Source organism: Durio zibethinus, chromosome 1 (genome assembly GCF_047325235.1).
Source record: "Durio zibethinus cultivar Kanyao isolate XHJ-2024 chromosome 1, ASM4732523v1, whole genome shotgun sequence".
NCBI lineage: Eukaryota > Viridiplantae > Streptophyta > Magnoliopsida > Malvales > Malvaceae > Durio > Durio zibethinus.
This window is the reverse complement of record NC_143162.1, coordinates 24125958-24141510: the sequence shown is the minus strand read 5'-3', so window position 1 is coordinate 24141510 and position 15553 is coordinate 24125958.

Below are 15553 nucleotides of genomic sequence, written 5' to 3'. Positions count from 1 at the left end.
CTCAAGCCATGGATCGATGGGGTGGTAGGTGGGTTTAGGCACATCTTCATATTTCTGTGTGCCAATGCCATTTTTATGGCTTGTAAATTCATACAATGGTCCCTTAAGCCTTCACGTGAAGTTTCATGGCAACACGACTCGTTTTCTATTTTTCACGATTTTTGAAACTTTTTACGGTTTGGGATTTTTTAAAATTTTTTCGAAAGGAGTTTTGGCCCGAAACTTGGTAGGCATGATCCATGTGTTTTTTTTTGGCATGCGTAAAAAAATTCAGCTAAACACTCGAAGTGTACAAGATTTTGTGACCATTCGAAAAAAGTGTCTCCATTTCAGACACTTTAATGGCTACTGGCAGCAAACCTGTAAAATCTCAAATGCACTTTAAAGGGGTGTGACTTCTTGAGGTTTGATAAGGGATAGGGGGCCAATATAAGGGCCAAGTACGAGCACCCATCGCACATCATGTGCGCAAGCCCCCTGGCCCCCCCAATCGCCGGAACCCCAATGCCGCCGGTAAGGTTCTCTGGTAATGCTCCGGTGATGGTACCCTGGCGAAGAAAAATGTGGCACCAGCACATGCCCAAGCCCAGCATGTGCTCCCGCAACCCTCGATCCGGTCTGATCTTAGATTGGGAATGAACTCCATATGCTTAGACTGGGAATGAACTCCGTATGCCTAAGTCAACCCACGAAACGAGCATACGGGCGCTCAGCCGGCCAGAGGGGCGAGATGCGCAAGTTGGGCATCGGTCGCATCCCCCTCTACGTGCTATCGATCCAGCTGCCGCAACCCTTGGTCTGGTCTAATCTTAGACTGGGAATGAACTCCGTATGGCTAAGCCAACCGACGAAACGAGCGGGCGGGCGGGCACTACGTCGGCTAGAGAGACGGGATGCGCAAGCCGTGGATCGATAGGGTGGTAGGTGGGTTTAGGCACATCTTCACATTTTTACGTGCCAATGCCATTTTTATGGCTTATAAATTCATACAATGGTCCTTTAAGCCTTCACGAGAAGTTTCATGGCAAGACGACTCGTTTTCTATTTTTCATGATTTTCAAAACTTTTTACGGTTCGGGATTTTTTAAAATTTTTTTGAAAGGTGTTTTGGCCCTAAACTTGGTAGACGTGATCCTTGTATTTTTGTTGGCATGCACAAAAATATTCAGCTAAAAACTCAAAGTGTACAAGATGTTGTGACCATTTGAAAAAAGTGTCCCCATTTCAGACACTTTAATGGCTACTGGCAGCAAACCTATAAAATCTCAAACTCTCTTTAAGGGGGTGTGAGTTGACAAGGTTTGATGAGGGATAGGGGGCCAATATAAGGGCCAAGTACAAGCACCCATCGCACATCATGTGTGCACACCCCCTGGCCCCCCCGATCGTTGGAACCACAATGCTGTCGGTCAGGTTCTTCGATGATGCTCCAGCGATGGTGCCCCGACGAAGAAAAATGCAGCACCAGCACATGCTCAAGCCCAGCATGTGCTGCCGCAACCCTCGGTCTGGTCCGATCTTAGACTAGGAATGAACTCTGTATGCTTAGACTGGGAATGAACTCCGTATGCCTAAGTTAACCCACGAAACGAGCGTACGGGCGCTCAGTCGACCACAGGGGCGAGATGAGCAAGCCGGGGATTGGTCGGGTCCCCCTCTCCGTGCTACCGATCCTGCTGCACAACCCTCAATTTGGTCCGATCTTAGATTGCGAATGAACTTCATATGCCTAATCCAACCGATGAAACGAGCGGACCGGTGAGCGGGTGGTCACTACGTCGGCCAGAGAGACGGGATGCGCAAGCCGTGGATCGATAGGATGGCAGGTGGGTTTAGGTACATCTTCATATTTCTGCATGCCAATGCCATTTTTATGGCTTGTAAAGTCATACATTGGTCCCTTAAGCCTTCACGTGAAGTTTCATGGCAAGACGACTCGTTTTTTATTTTTCACGATTTTTGAAACTTTTTACGGTTCGGGATTTTTTAAAATTTTTTCGGAAGGAGTTTTGGCCCCAAACTTGGTAGACACGATCCTTGTATTTTTTTGGCATGCACAAAAACATTCAGCTAAAAACTCGAAGTGTACAAGGTTTTGTGACCATTTGAAAAAAGTGTCCCCATTTTAGACACTTTAATGGCTACTGGCAGCAAACCTGTAAAATCTCAAATGCTCTTTAAGGGGGTGTGAGTTCTCAAGGTTTGATGAGGGATAGGGGGCCAATATAAGGGCCAAGTACCAGCACCCATCGCACACCATGTGCGCACACCCCCCCGGCCCCCACGATCGCCAGAACCCCAATGCCGCCGGTCAGGTTCTCCGGCGATGCTCCAATGATGGTACCCCGGTGAAGAAAAATGCGGCACGAGCACATGCCTGAGCCCAGCATGTTCTATCACAACCTTCGGTCCGATCCGATCTTAGACTGGGAATGAACTCCGTATGCCTAGACTGGGAATGAACTCCGTATGCCTAAGTCAACCCACAGAACGAGCATACGGGCGCTTAGTCGGCCAGAGGGGAGGGATGCGCAAGCCGGAGATTGGTCGGGTCCCCCTCTGCGTGCTACCGATCCTACTACTATAACCCTCAGTCTGGTCTGATCTTAGACTGGGAATGAACTCCGTATGCCTAAGCCAACCGATGAAACGACCGGACGGGTGGGCACTACGCCGACCAGAGAGAAGGGATGCGCAAGTCGTGGATCGATAGGGTGGTAGGTGGGTTTAGGTACATCTTCATAATTCTGCTTGCCAATGCCAGTTTTATGACTTGTAAATTCATACAATGGCCCTTTAAGCCTTCAAGTGAAGTTTCATGGCAAGACGACTCGTTTTCTATTTTTCACTATTTTCAAAACTTTTTACGGTTCAGGATTTTTTAAACTTTTTTCGGAAGGAGTTTTGGCCCCAAACTTGGTAGACGTGATCCTTGTATTTTTGTTGGCATGCACAAAAAAATTCAGCTAAAAACTCGAAGTGTACAAGATTTTGTGACCATTTGAAAAAAGTGTCCCTATTTCAGACACTTTAATGGCTACTGGCAGCAAACCTGTAAAATCTCAAATGCTCTTTAAGGGGGTGTGAGTTCTCGAGGTTTGATGAGGGATAGGGGGCCAATATAAGGGCCAAGTACCAGCACCCATCGCACATCATGTGCGCACACCCCCCGGCCCACCCAATCGCCAGATCGCCAATGCCGCTGGTCAGGTTCTCCGGCGATGGTGCCCTAACGAAGAAAAATGCGGCACCAGCACATGCCCAAGCCCAGCATGTGTTGCCGCAACCCTTGGTCTGGTTCGATCTTAGACTGCGAATGAACTCCATATGCTTAGACTGGGAATGAACTCTTGATGCCTAAGTCAACCCACGAAACGAGTGTGCGGGTGCTCAGCCAGCCAGAAGGGTGGGATACGCAAGCCGGGGATCAGCTGGGTTCCCTTCTGCATGCTGCTGATTTTGCTACCACAACCCTCGGTCCGATCCAATCTTAGATTGGGAATGAACTCCGTATGCCTAAGCCAACCGACGAAACGAGCGGGCGGGTGGGCGGGCACTACTCCGGCTAGAGAGACTCGTTTTCTATTTTTCAAGATTTTTGAAACTTTTTGCGGTTCGAGATTTTTTACAATTTTTTCAGAAGGCATTTCGGCCCCAAACGTCGTAGACGTGATCCTTGTATTTTTGTTGGTATGCACAAAAAAATTAAGCTAAGAACTTGAGGTGTACAAGATTTTGAGACCATTTGAAAAAAGTGTCCCCATTTCAGACACTTTAATGGCTACTGAGAGCAAACCTATAAAATCTCAAATGCTCTTTAAGGGGGTGTGAGTTCTTGAGGTTTGATGAGGGATAGGGGCCAATATAAGGGCCAAGTACCAGCACCCATTGCACATCATGTTCGCACACACCCCCGGCCCCCTGATCGTCGGAACCCCAACGCCACCGGTCAGGTTCTCCGGCGATGCTCCAGCAATGGTGCCCCGACGAAGAAAAATACGGCACCAGCCCATGCCCGAGGCCAACACGTGCTGCCGTAACACTTGGTCTGATCCGATCTTAGACTGGGAATGAACTCCGTATGCTTAGACTGAGAATGAACTCCGTATGCCTAACTCAACCCACAAAACGAGCATGCGGGCGGTCAGGTGGCCAGAGGGGCAGGATGCGCAAGCCAGGGATCGATCGTGCCCCCATCTATGTGCTACCGATGCTGCTGCTACAACCCTCAGTCCGATCCAATCTTAGACTGGGAAGGAACTCCGTATGCCTAAGCCAACCGACGAAACAGTGGGTGGACGGGCAGGCGGGCACTACACCGGCTAGAGAGAAGGGATGCGTAAGCCGTGGATCGATAGGGTGGTAGGTGAGTTTAGGCACATCTTTATATTTCTACATGCCAATGCCATTTTTATCACTTGTAAATTCATACAATGGTCCCTTAAGATTTCACATGAAGTTTCATGGCAAGACGACTCGTTTTCTATTTTTCATGATTTTTAAAACATTTTGCGGTTCGGGATTTTTTAAAATTTTTTTCGAAGGATTTTTGGCCCCAAACTTGGTAGATGCGATCCTTGTATTTTTTTTGGCATGCACAAAAAAATTCAGCTAAAAACTCGAAGTGTACAGGATTTTGTGACCATTTGAAAAAATGTCCCCATTTCAGACACTTTAATGGCTACTGGCAGCAAACCTATAAAATCTCAAATGCTCTTTAAGGGGGTGTGAGTTCTCGAGGCTTGAAGAGAGATAGGGGGCCAATATAAGGGCCAAGTACCAGCACCCATCGCACATCATGTGCGCACACCCCCCGACCCCTCCGATCGCCCGAACCCCAATGCCATCGGCCAGGTTCTCCAGCGATGCTTTGGGGATCTTAGACTGGGAATGAACTCTGTATGCCTAAGCCAATCGATGAAATGAGTGGGTGGGTGGGCGGGCGGGCACTGTGTCAACCAGAGAGACGGGATGCGCAAGCCATGGATCGATAGGCTGGTAGGTGGGTTTAGGCACATCTTCATATTTCTACGTGTCAATGCCATTTTTATGGCTTGTAAATTCATACAATGGTCCCTTAAGCCTTCATGTAAAGTTTCATGGCAGGACAATTCGTTTTCTATTTTTCATAATTTTTGAAACTTTTTACGGTTCGAGATTTTTTAAAATTTTTTCGGAAGGAGTTTTGGACCCAAACTTGGTAGACGCGATCCTTGTATTTTTGTTGGCATCCAAAAAAAAATTCAGCAAAAAACTCGAAGTGTACAAGATTTTGTGACCACTTGAAAAAAGCGTCCCCATTTCAGACACTTTAAGGGCTACTGGCAGCAAACCTGTAAAATCTCAAATGCTCTTTAAGGGGGTGTGAGTTCTCGAGGTTTGATGAGGGATAGGGGGCCAATATAAGGGCCAAGTACCAACACCCATCACACATCATGTGCGCACACCCCCCGGCCCCAAACTTGGTAGAGGTGATCCTTTTATTTTTGTTGGCATGCACAAAAAAATTCAGCTAAAACTTTGAAGTGTACAAGATTTTGTGACCATTTGAAAAAAGTGTCCCCATTTCAGACACTTTAATGGCTACTGGTAGCAAACCTGTAAAATCTCAAATGCTCTTTAAGGGGGTGTGAGTTCTTGAGGTTTGATGAGGGATAGGGGGCCAATATAAGGGCCAAGTACCAGCACCCACCGCGCACCATGTGCGCACACCCCCCGGCCCCACCGATCGCCGGAACCCCTATGCCGCTAGTCAGGTTCTACGGTGATGCTCCGGCAATGGTGCCCCGACGAAGAAAAATGCGGCACCAGCACATGGCCGAGCCCAGCATGTGCTACCGTAACCCTCGATCTGATCTGATCTTAGGCTGGGAATGAACTCCTTATGCTTAGACTGGGAATGAACTCCGTATGCCTAAGTCAACCCATGAAATGAGCGTGTGGGTGCTCTACCGGCCAGATGGGTGGGATGCGCAAGCCGGGGATCGGCCGGGTCCCTCTCTACATGCTGTCGATCCTGTTACCACAACCCTCAGTCTGGTCTGATCTTAGGCTGGGAATGAACTCTGTATGCCTAAGCCAATCGATGAAACGAGCGGACGGGCGGGCAGGCGGGCACTACGCTGGCCAGAGAGACGGGATGCGCAAGTCATGGATCGGTCGGGTGGTAGGTGGGTAAAAAAAAATTCAGCTAAAAACTCGAAGTGTACAAGATTTTGTGACCACTTGAAAAAAACGTCCCCATTTCAGACACTTTAAGGGCTACTGGCAGCAAACCTGTAAAATCTCAAATGCTCTTTAAGGGGGTGTGAGTTCTCGAGGTTTGATGAGGGATAGGGGGCCAATATAAGGGCCAAGTACCAACACCCATCACACATTATGTGCGCACACCCCCCGGCCCCCCTGATCGTCGGAACCCCAATGCCTCTGTCAGGTTCTCCGATGAAGCGCTGGCGATGGTGCCCCGACGAAGAAAAATGTGGCACCAGCACATGCTCAAGCCCATCATGTGCTGCCGGAACCCTCGGTTCGGTCCAATCTTAGACTGGGAATGAACTCCGTATGCTTAGATTGGGAATGAACTCAATATGTCTAAGTCAACCCACGAAATAAGTGCGTGGGCGCTCATCCGGCCTGAGGGGCGGGATGCGCAAGCCGGGGATCGATCGGGTCCCCCTCTGCATGCTGTCGATCCTACTTTTGCAACCCTCTATCCGGTCCAAACTTAGATTGGGAATGAACTCCGTATGCCTAAGCCAACCGACGAAACGAGCGGGCGGGTGGGCACTACGTCGGCCAGAGAGATGGGATGCGCAAGCCGTGGATCGATAGGGTGGTAGGTGAGTTTAGGTACATCCTCATATTTCTGCTTGTTAATGCCATTTTTCTATCTTGTAAATTCATAGAATGGTCCCTTAAGCCTTCACGTGAAGTTTCATGGCAAGACAACTCATTTTCTATTTTTCATGATTTTCAAAACTTTTTACGGTTCAAAAATTTTTTAAATTTTTTCAGAAGGAGTTTGGGTCCCAAACTTGGTAGACGTGATCCTTGTATTTTTGTTGGCATGCACAAAAAAATTCAGCAAAAAACTTGAAGTGTACAAGAGTTTGTGACCATTTGAAAAAATTGTCCCCATTTGACACAATTTAATGGCTACTGGTAGCAAACCTGTAAAATCTCAAATGCTCTTTAAGGGGGTGTGAGTTCTCAAGGTTTGATGAGGGATAGGGGGCCAATATAAGGGCCAAGTACCATCACCCATCGGACATCATGTGCGCACACCCCCCCGGCCCCCCCGATCGCCAGAAACCCAATGCCGCCGATCAGGTTCTCTGGCGATGCTCTGGCGACGATGCCTCGATGAAGAAAAACACAGCACCAGCACATGCCCGAGCCCACCATGTGCTGCCGCAACCCTCGGTCTGGTTCGATCTTAGACTGGGACTGAACTCCGTATGCCTAAGCCAACCGACGAAACAAGCGGGCGGGCGGGCGGGCACTATGCTGACCAGAGAGACGGGATGCGCAAGCCGTGGATCGATAGGGTGGTAGGTGGGTTTAGCACATCTTCATATTTCTTTGTTCCAATGCCATTTTTATGGCTTGTAAATTCATACAATGGTCCCTTAAGCCTTCACATGAAGTTTCATGGCAAGACAACTCGTTTTCTATTTTTCACGATTTTCAAAACTTTTTGCGGTTTGGGATTTTTTAAAATTTTTTCGGAAGGATTTTTCCCCCCAAACTTGGTAGACGTGATCCTTTTATTTTTTTTTGGCATGCATAAAAAAAATCAGCTAAAAACTCGAAGTGTACAAGATTTTGTGACCATTTGAAAAAAGCATCCCCATTTTAGACACTTTAAGGGCTACTGGCAGCAAACCTGTAAAATCTCAAATGCTCTTTAAGGGGGTGTGAGTTCTCGAGGTTTGATGAGGGATAGGGGCCAATATAAGGGCCAAGTACCAGCACCCATCGCATATCATGTGCACACACCCCACCGGCCCTCCCGATCGTTGGAACTCCAATGCCGCTGTCAGGTTCTCCGGTGAAGCTCTAGCGATGGTGCCCCGACGAAGAAAAATGCGGCACCATCACATGCTCAAGCCCAGCATGTGCTGCTGTAACCCCCGGTACGGTCCAATCTTAGACTGGGAATGAACTCCGTATGCTTAGACTGGGAATCAACTTAGTATGTCTAAGTCAACCCATGAAATGAGTGCGTGGGCGCTCATCCGTCCTGAGGGGCGAGATGCGCAAGCCGGGGATCGACTGGGTCCCCTCTGCATGCTGCCAATCCTACTTCTGTAACCCTCTATCTGGTCCAAACATATTGGGAATGAACTCCGTATGCCTAAGCCAACCGACGAAACGAGCGGGCGGGCTGGCGGGCACTACGTCGGCCAGAGAGACGGGATGTGCAAGCCGTGGATCGATAGGGTGGTAGGTGAGTTTAGGCACATCTTTATATTTCTGCATGCCAATGCCATTTTTCTGTCTTGTAAATTCATACAATGGTCCCTTAAGCCTTCACGTGAAGTTTCATGGCAAGACAACTCGTTTTCTATTCTTCACGATTTTCAAAATTTTTCACGGTTTAAGAATTTTTAAATTTTTTTCAGAAGGAGTTTTGGTCCCAAACTTGGTAGACGTGATCCTTGTATTTTTGTCGGCATGCACAAAAAAATTCAGCAAAAAACTTGAAGTGTACAAGAGTTTGTGACCATTTGAAAAAACTGTCCGCATTTGGCACACGTTAATGGCTACTGGTTCTCTGGCGATGCTCTGGCGACAGTGCCCCGGTGAAGAAAAACACAGCACCAGCACATGCCCGAGCCCAGCATGTGCTGCCACAACCATCGGTCTGGTTCGATCTTAGACTGGGACTGAACTCCGTATGCCTAAGCCAACCGACGAAACGAGCGGGCGGGCGGGCGGGCACTATGCCGGCCAGAGAGACGGGATGCGCAAGCCGTGGATCGATAGGGTGGTAGGTGGGTTTAGGCACATCTTCATATTTCTGCATTCCAATGCCATTTGTATGGCTTGTAAATTCATACAATGGTCCTAAGCCTTCACATGAAGTTTCATGGCAAGACGACTCGTTTTCTATTTTTCATGATTTTCGAAACATTTTACGGATTGGGATTTTTTAAAATTTTTTCGGAAGGAGTTTTCCCCCCAAACTTGGCAGACGTGATCCTTGTATTTTTGTTGGCATGCACAAAAAAATTCAGCTAAAAACTCGAAGTGTACAAGATTTTGTGACCATTTGTAAAAAGTGTCCCCATTTCAGACACTTTAATGGCTACTGGCAGCAAACCTGAAAAATCTCAAATGCTCTTTAAGGGGGTGTGAGTTCTCGAGGTTTGATGAGGGATAGGGGGCCAATATAAGGGCCAAGTACCAGCACCCATCGCACATCATATGCGCACACCCCACTGGCCCCCCCGATCGCCAGAACCCCAATGCCGTCGGTCAGGTTCTCCGGCGATGCTCTGGCGATGGTGCCCCGACGAAGAATAATGCGGCACCAGAACATGCCCTAGCCCAGCATGTGCTGCCGCAACCCTCGGTCCAGTCTGATCTTAGACTGGGAATGAAATCCGTATGCTTAGACTAGGAATGAACTCCGTATGCCTAAGCCAACCCACGAAATGAGCGTGCGGGCGCTCAGTCGGCCAAAGGGGCGGGATGCGCAAGCCGGGGATCAGCCGGGTCCCCCTCTGCGTGCTGCCAATCTTGCTGCCGCAACCCTTGGTCTTGTCCAATCTTAGACTAGGAATGAACTCCATATGCCTAAGCCAACTGATGAAACGAGCGGGCGGCCGGGCGGGAGGGCACTACGTCCGTCAGAGAGACGGGACGCGCAAGCCGTGGATCGATAGGGTGGTAGGTGGGTTTAGGCACATCTTCATATTTCTGCATGCCAATGCCATTTTTATGGCTTGTAAATTCATACAATGGTCCTTTAAGCCTTCACGTGAAGTTTCATGGCAAGATGACTCGTTTTCTATTTTTCACAAATTTTGAAACTTTTTACGGTTCGGTATTTTTTAAAATTTTTTCGAAAGAATTTTTGGCCCCAAACTTGGTAGACGTGATCCTTGTATCTTTGTTGGCATGCACAAAAAAGTTCAGCTAAAAACCCGCAAGTGTACAAGATTTTGTGACCATTTGAAAAAAGTGTCCCCATTTCAGACATTTTAATGGCTATTGGCAGCAAACCTGTAAAATCTCAAATGCTCTTTAAGGGGGTGTGAGTTCTCGAGGTTTGATGAGAGATAGGGGGCCAATATAAGGGCCAGGTACCAACACCCATCGCACATCATGTTCGCACACCCCCCCGATTGCTAGACCCCAATGCCGTCGGTCAGGTTCTCCGACGATGCTCCGGCGATGGTGCCCCGACGAAGAAAAATGTGGCACCAGCACATGCCCGAGCCCAGCATGTGCTGTCGCAACCCTCGGTCTGGTCCAATTTTAGACTGGGAAGGAACTCCGTATGCTTAGACTGGGAATGAACTCCGTATGCCTAAGTCAACCCACGAAATGAGCGTGCGGGTGGTCAGCACGCCAGAGGGGTGGGATGCGCAACCTGGGGATCAGCCGGGTCCCCCTCTACATGCTGCCGATCCTGCTGCTGCAACCCTCGGTCTGGTCTGATCTTAGACTGGGAATGAACTCCGTATGCCTAAGCCTACCGACAAAACAAGCGGCCGGGCGGGCGAGCGGGCACTACATCCGCTAGAGAGACGGGACGCGCAAGCCGGGGATCGATAGGGTGGTAGGTGGGTTTAGGCATATCTTCATATTTCTGCATGCCAATGCCATTTTTATGGCTTGTAAATTCATACAATGGTCCCTTAAGCCTTCACGTGAAGTTTCATGGCTAGATGAATCGTTTTCTATTTTTCACAAATTTTGAAACTTTTTACGGTTCGGTATTTTTTAAAATTTCTTCTTAAGGAGTTTTGGCCCCAAACTTGGTAGACGTGATCCTTGTATCTTTGTTGGTATGCATAAAAAAATTCAGCTAAAAACCCTAAGTGTACAAGATTTTGTGACCATTTGAAAAAAGTGTCCCCATTTCAGACATTTTAATGGCTACTGGCAGCAAACCTGTAAAATCTCAAATGCTCTTTAAGGGGGTGTGAGTTCTAGAGGTTTGATGAGAGATAGGGGGCCAATATAAGGGCCAAGTACCAGCACCCATCGCACATCATGTGCGCACACCCCCCCGATTGCCAAAACCCCAATGCCGTCAGTCAGGTTCTCCGACGATGCTCCGACGATGCTCCGACGATGGTGCCCCGACGAAGAAAAATGTGGCACCAGCACATGCCTGAGCCCAGCATGTGCTGTCGCAACCCTCGGTCTGGTCCGATCTTAGACTGGGAAGGAACTCCGTATGCTTAGACTGGGAATGAACTCCGTATGCCTAAGTCAACCCACGAAACGAGCGTGCGGGCGGTCAGAACGCCAGAGGGGTGGGATGCGCAACCTGGGGATCAGCTGGGTCCCCCTCTGCATGCTGCCGATCCTACTGCTGCAACCCTTGGTCTGGTCTGATCTTAGACTGGGAATGAACTCCGTATGCCTAAGCCTACCGACAAAACGAGCGGCCGGGCGGGCGGGTGGGCATTACGTCCGCCAGAGAGACGGGACGCGCAAGCCATGGATCGATAGGGTGGTAGGTGGGTTTAGGCACATCTTCATATTTCTGCATGCCAATGCCATTTTTATGGCTTGTAAATTCAAACAATGGTCCCTTAAGCCTTCACGTGAAGTTTCATGGCAAGATGACTCGTTTTCTATTTTTCATAATTTTTGAAACTTTTTACGGTTCGGTATTTTTTAAATTTTTTCAAAAGGAGTTTTGGCCCCAAACTTGGTAGACATGATCCTTGTATCTTTGTTGGCAAGAACGAAAAAATTCAGCTAAAAACTCGAAGTGTACAAGATTTTGTGATCATTTGAAAAAAGTGTCCCCATTTTAGACACTTTAGTGGCTACTGGCAGCAAGCTTGTAAAATGTCAAATGCTCTTTATGGGGGTGTGAGTTCTCGAGGTTTGATGAGGGATAGGGGGCCAATATAAGGGCCAAGTACCAGCACCCATCGCACATCATGTGTGCACACCCCCCCGATCGCCGAAACCCCAATACCATCGGTTAGGTTCTCCGACGATGCTCCAGCGATGGTGCCCCGGGGAAGAAAAATGCGGCACCAACACATGCCCGAGCCCAGCATGTGCTGCCACATCCCTCGGTCTGGTCTGACCTTAGACTGGGAATGAACTCCGTATGCTTAGACTGGGAATGAATCATTATCCCTAAGTCAACCCATGAAACGAGCGTGTGAGCGCTCAGTCGACCAGAGGTTTGGGATGCACAAGCAGAGGATCGGCCGGGTCCCCCTCTACTTACTGCCGATCTTGCTGCCGCAACCCTCGGTCTGGTCTGATCTTAGACTAGGAATGAACTCCATTTGCCTAAGCCAACCGACGAAACGAGCGGGCGGGTGGGCGAGCGGGCACTACGCCCGCCGGAGAGACGGGATGCGCAAGCCGTGCATCGATAGTGTGGTAGGTGGGTTGAGGCACATCTTCATATTTCTACGTTCCAATGCCATTTTTATGGCTTGTAAATTCATACAATGGTCCCTTAAGCCTTCACCTGAAGTTTCATGGCAAGACGACTCGTTTTTTATTTTTCAGGATTTTTGAAACTTTTTGCGGTTTGAGATTTTTTTAAATTTTTTCGAAAGGAGTTTTGCCCCCAAACTTGGTTGACGTGATCCTTGTATTTTTTTTTGGCATGCATAAAAAAATTCAGCTAAAAACTCGAAGTGTACAAGATTTTGTGACCATTTGAAAAAAGTGTCCCCATTTCAAACACTTTAATGGCTACTGGTAGCAAACCTGTAAAATCTCAAATGCTCTTTAAGGGGGTGTGAGTTCTCAAGGTTTGATGAGGGATAGCGGGCCAATGTAAGGGCCAAGTACCAGCACCCATCGCACATAATGTGCGGACACCCCCCGACCCCCCCGATAGCCGGATCCCCAATGTCGCCGGTCAGGTTCTCCGGCGATGCTTTGGCGATGGTGACTCGGTGAAGAAAAATGTGGCACCAGAACATGCCCTAGCCCAGCATGTGATGCCACAACCCTCGGTCCAGTCCGATCTTAGACTGGGAATGAACTCTGTATGCCTAAGCCAACCGACGAAACGAGCGAGCGGGCGGGCGGGCGGGCATTACGCCAGTCAGAGAGACGGGATGCACAAGCCGTGGATCGATATGGTGGTAGGTGGGTTTAGGCACATCTTCTTATTTCTGCATGCCAATGCCATTTTTATGGCTTGTAAATTCATACAGTGGTCCCCTAAGCCTTCATGTGAAGTTTCATGGCAAGACGACCCGTTTTCTATTTTTCATGATTTTTGAAACTTTTTACGGTTCAAGATTTTTTAAAATTTTTTCGGATGGACTTTTTGCCCCAAACTTGGTAGACGTGATCCTTGTATTTTTGTTGGCATGCACAAAAAAATTCAGCTAAAAAATCAAAGTGTACAAGATTTTGTGACCATTTGAAAAAAGTGTCCCCATTTTAGACACTTTAATGGCTACTGGCAGCAAACCTGTAAAATCTCAAATGCTCTTTAAGGGGGCGAGAGTTCTCGAGGTTTGTGAGGGATAGGGGGCCAATATAAGGGCCAAGTCCTAGCACCCATCGCACATCATGTGCCCACAGCCCCCCCGATTGCCGGAACCCCAATGCCGTCGGTCAGGTTCTTTCGATGATGCTCCGACGATGGTGCCCCGACGAAGAAAAATGCGGCACCAGCACATGCTCGAGCCCAGCATGTGCTGTCGCAACCCTCGGTCCGGTCCAATCTTATACTGGGAATGAACTCCGTATGTTTAGACTGGGAATGAACTCCGTATGCCTAAGTCAACCCATGAAACGAGCGTGCGGGCGCTCAGCACACCAGAGGGGTGGGATGCGCAACCTGCAGATTGGCCGGGTCCCCCTCTGCGTGTTGTCGATCCTGCTGCCACAACCCTGGTCCGATTTGATCTTAGACTAGGAATGGACTCCATATGCTTAGACTGGGATGAACTCCATATGCATAAGTCAACCCACGAAACAAGCGTTCGGGTGCTCAACCGACTAGAGGGGCGGGATGCGCAAGCTGGGGATCGACCGAGTCCCCCTCTGCGTGCTGTCGATCCTGCTGCTGCAACCCTTGGTCTGGTCTGATCTTAGACTAGGAATGAACTCCGTATGGCTAAGCCAACCGACGAAACGAGTGGGCAGGCGGGCGGGCGGGCGAGCACTACGTCGGCCAGAGAGACGGGATGCACAAGCCGTGGATCGATAGGGTGGTAGGTGGGTTTAGGCACGTCTTCATATTTCTGCATGCCAATGCCATTTTTATGGCTTGTAAATTCATACGATGGTCCCTTAAGCCTTCACGTGAAGTTTCATGGCAAGATGACTCGTTTTCTATTTTTCACGATTTTTGAAACTTTTTACGGTTCGGTATTTTTTTAAAATTTTTTCGAAAGGAGTTTTGGCCCCAAACTTGGTAGATGTGATCCTTGTATTTTTGTTGGCGTGCATAAAAAAATTCAGCTAAAAACCCGAAGTGTACAAGATTTTGTGACCATTTGAAAAAAGTGTCCCCATTTCAGACATTTTAATGGCTACTGGCAGCAAACCTGTAAAATCTCAAATGCTCTTTAAGGGGGTGTGAGTTCTCGAGGTTTGATGAGAGATAGGGGGCCAATATAAGGGCCAAGTACCAGCACCCATCGCACATCATGTGCGCACACCCCCTGGCCCCCCCATTCACCGGTACCCCAATGCCACCGGTCAGGTTCTCCGATGATGCTCCGACGAAGAAAAATGTGGCACCAGCACAAGCTCGAGCCCAACATGTGGTGCCGTAACCCTCGTTCCTATCTGATCTTAGACTGGGAATGAACTCTGCATGCTTAGACTGGAAATGAACTCTGTATGCTTAGACTGGGAATGAACTCCTTATACCTAAGTCAACCCACGAAACGAGCGTGTGGGTGCTCAACCGGCCAGAGGGGCGAGATGCACAAGCCGAGGATGGTCGGGTCCCCCTTTACGTGCTGCCAATCCTGCTGCCACAACCTTCGATCTGGTCTGATCTTAGACTGGGAATGAACTCCGTATGCCTAAGCCAACTGACGAAATGAGCGGGCGGACGGGCATTACGTCGGCAAGAGAGACGGGATGCGCAAGCCGTGGATCGATAGGGTGATAGGCGGGTTTAGGTAAATCTTCATATTTCTACGTGCCAATGCCATTTTTATGGCTTGTAAATTCATACAATGGTCCCTTAAGGCTTCACGTGAAGTTTCACGGCAAGACGACTGGTTTTTTATTTTTCACGATTTTTGAAACTTTTTACGGTTCGAGATTTTTTAAAACTTTTTCGGAAGGAGTTTTGGCCCCAAACTTGGTAGATGTGATCCTTGTATTTTTGTTGGCTTTAGCTAAAAACTCGAAGTGTACA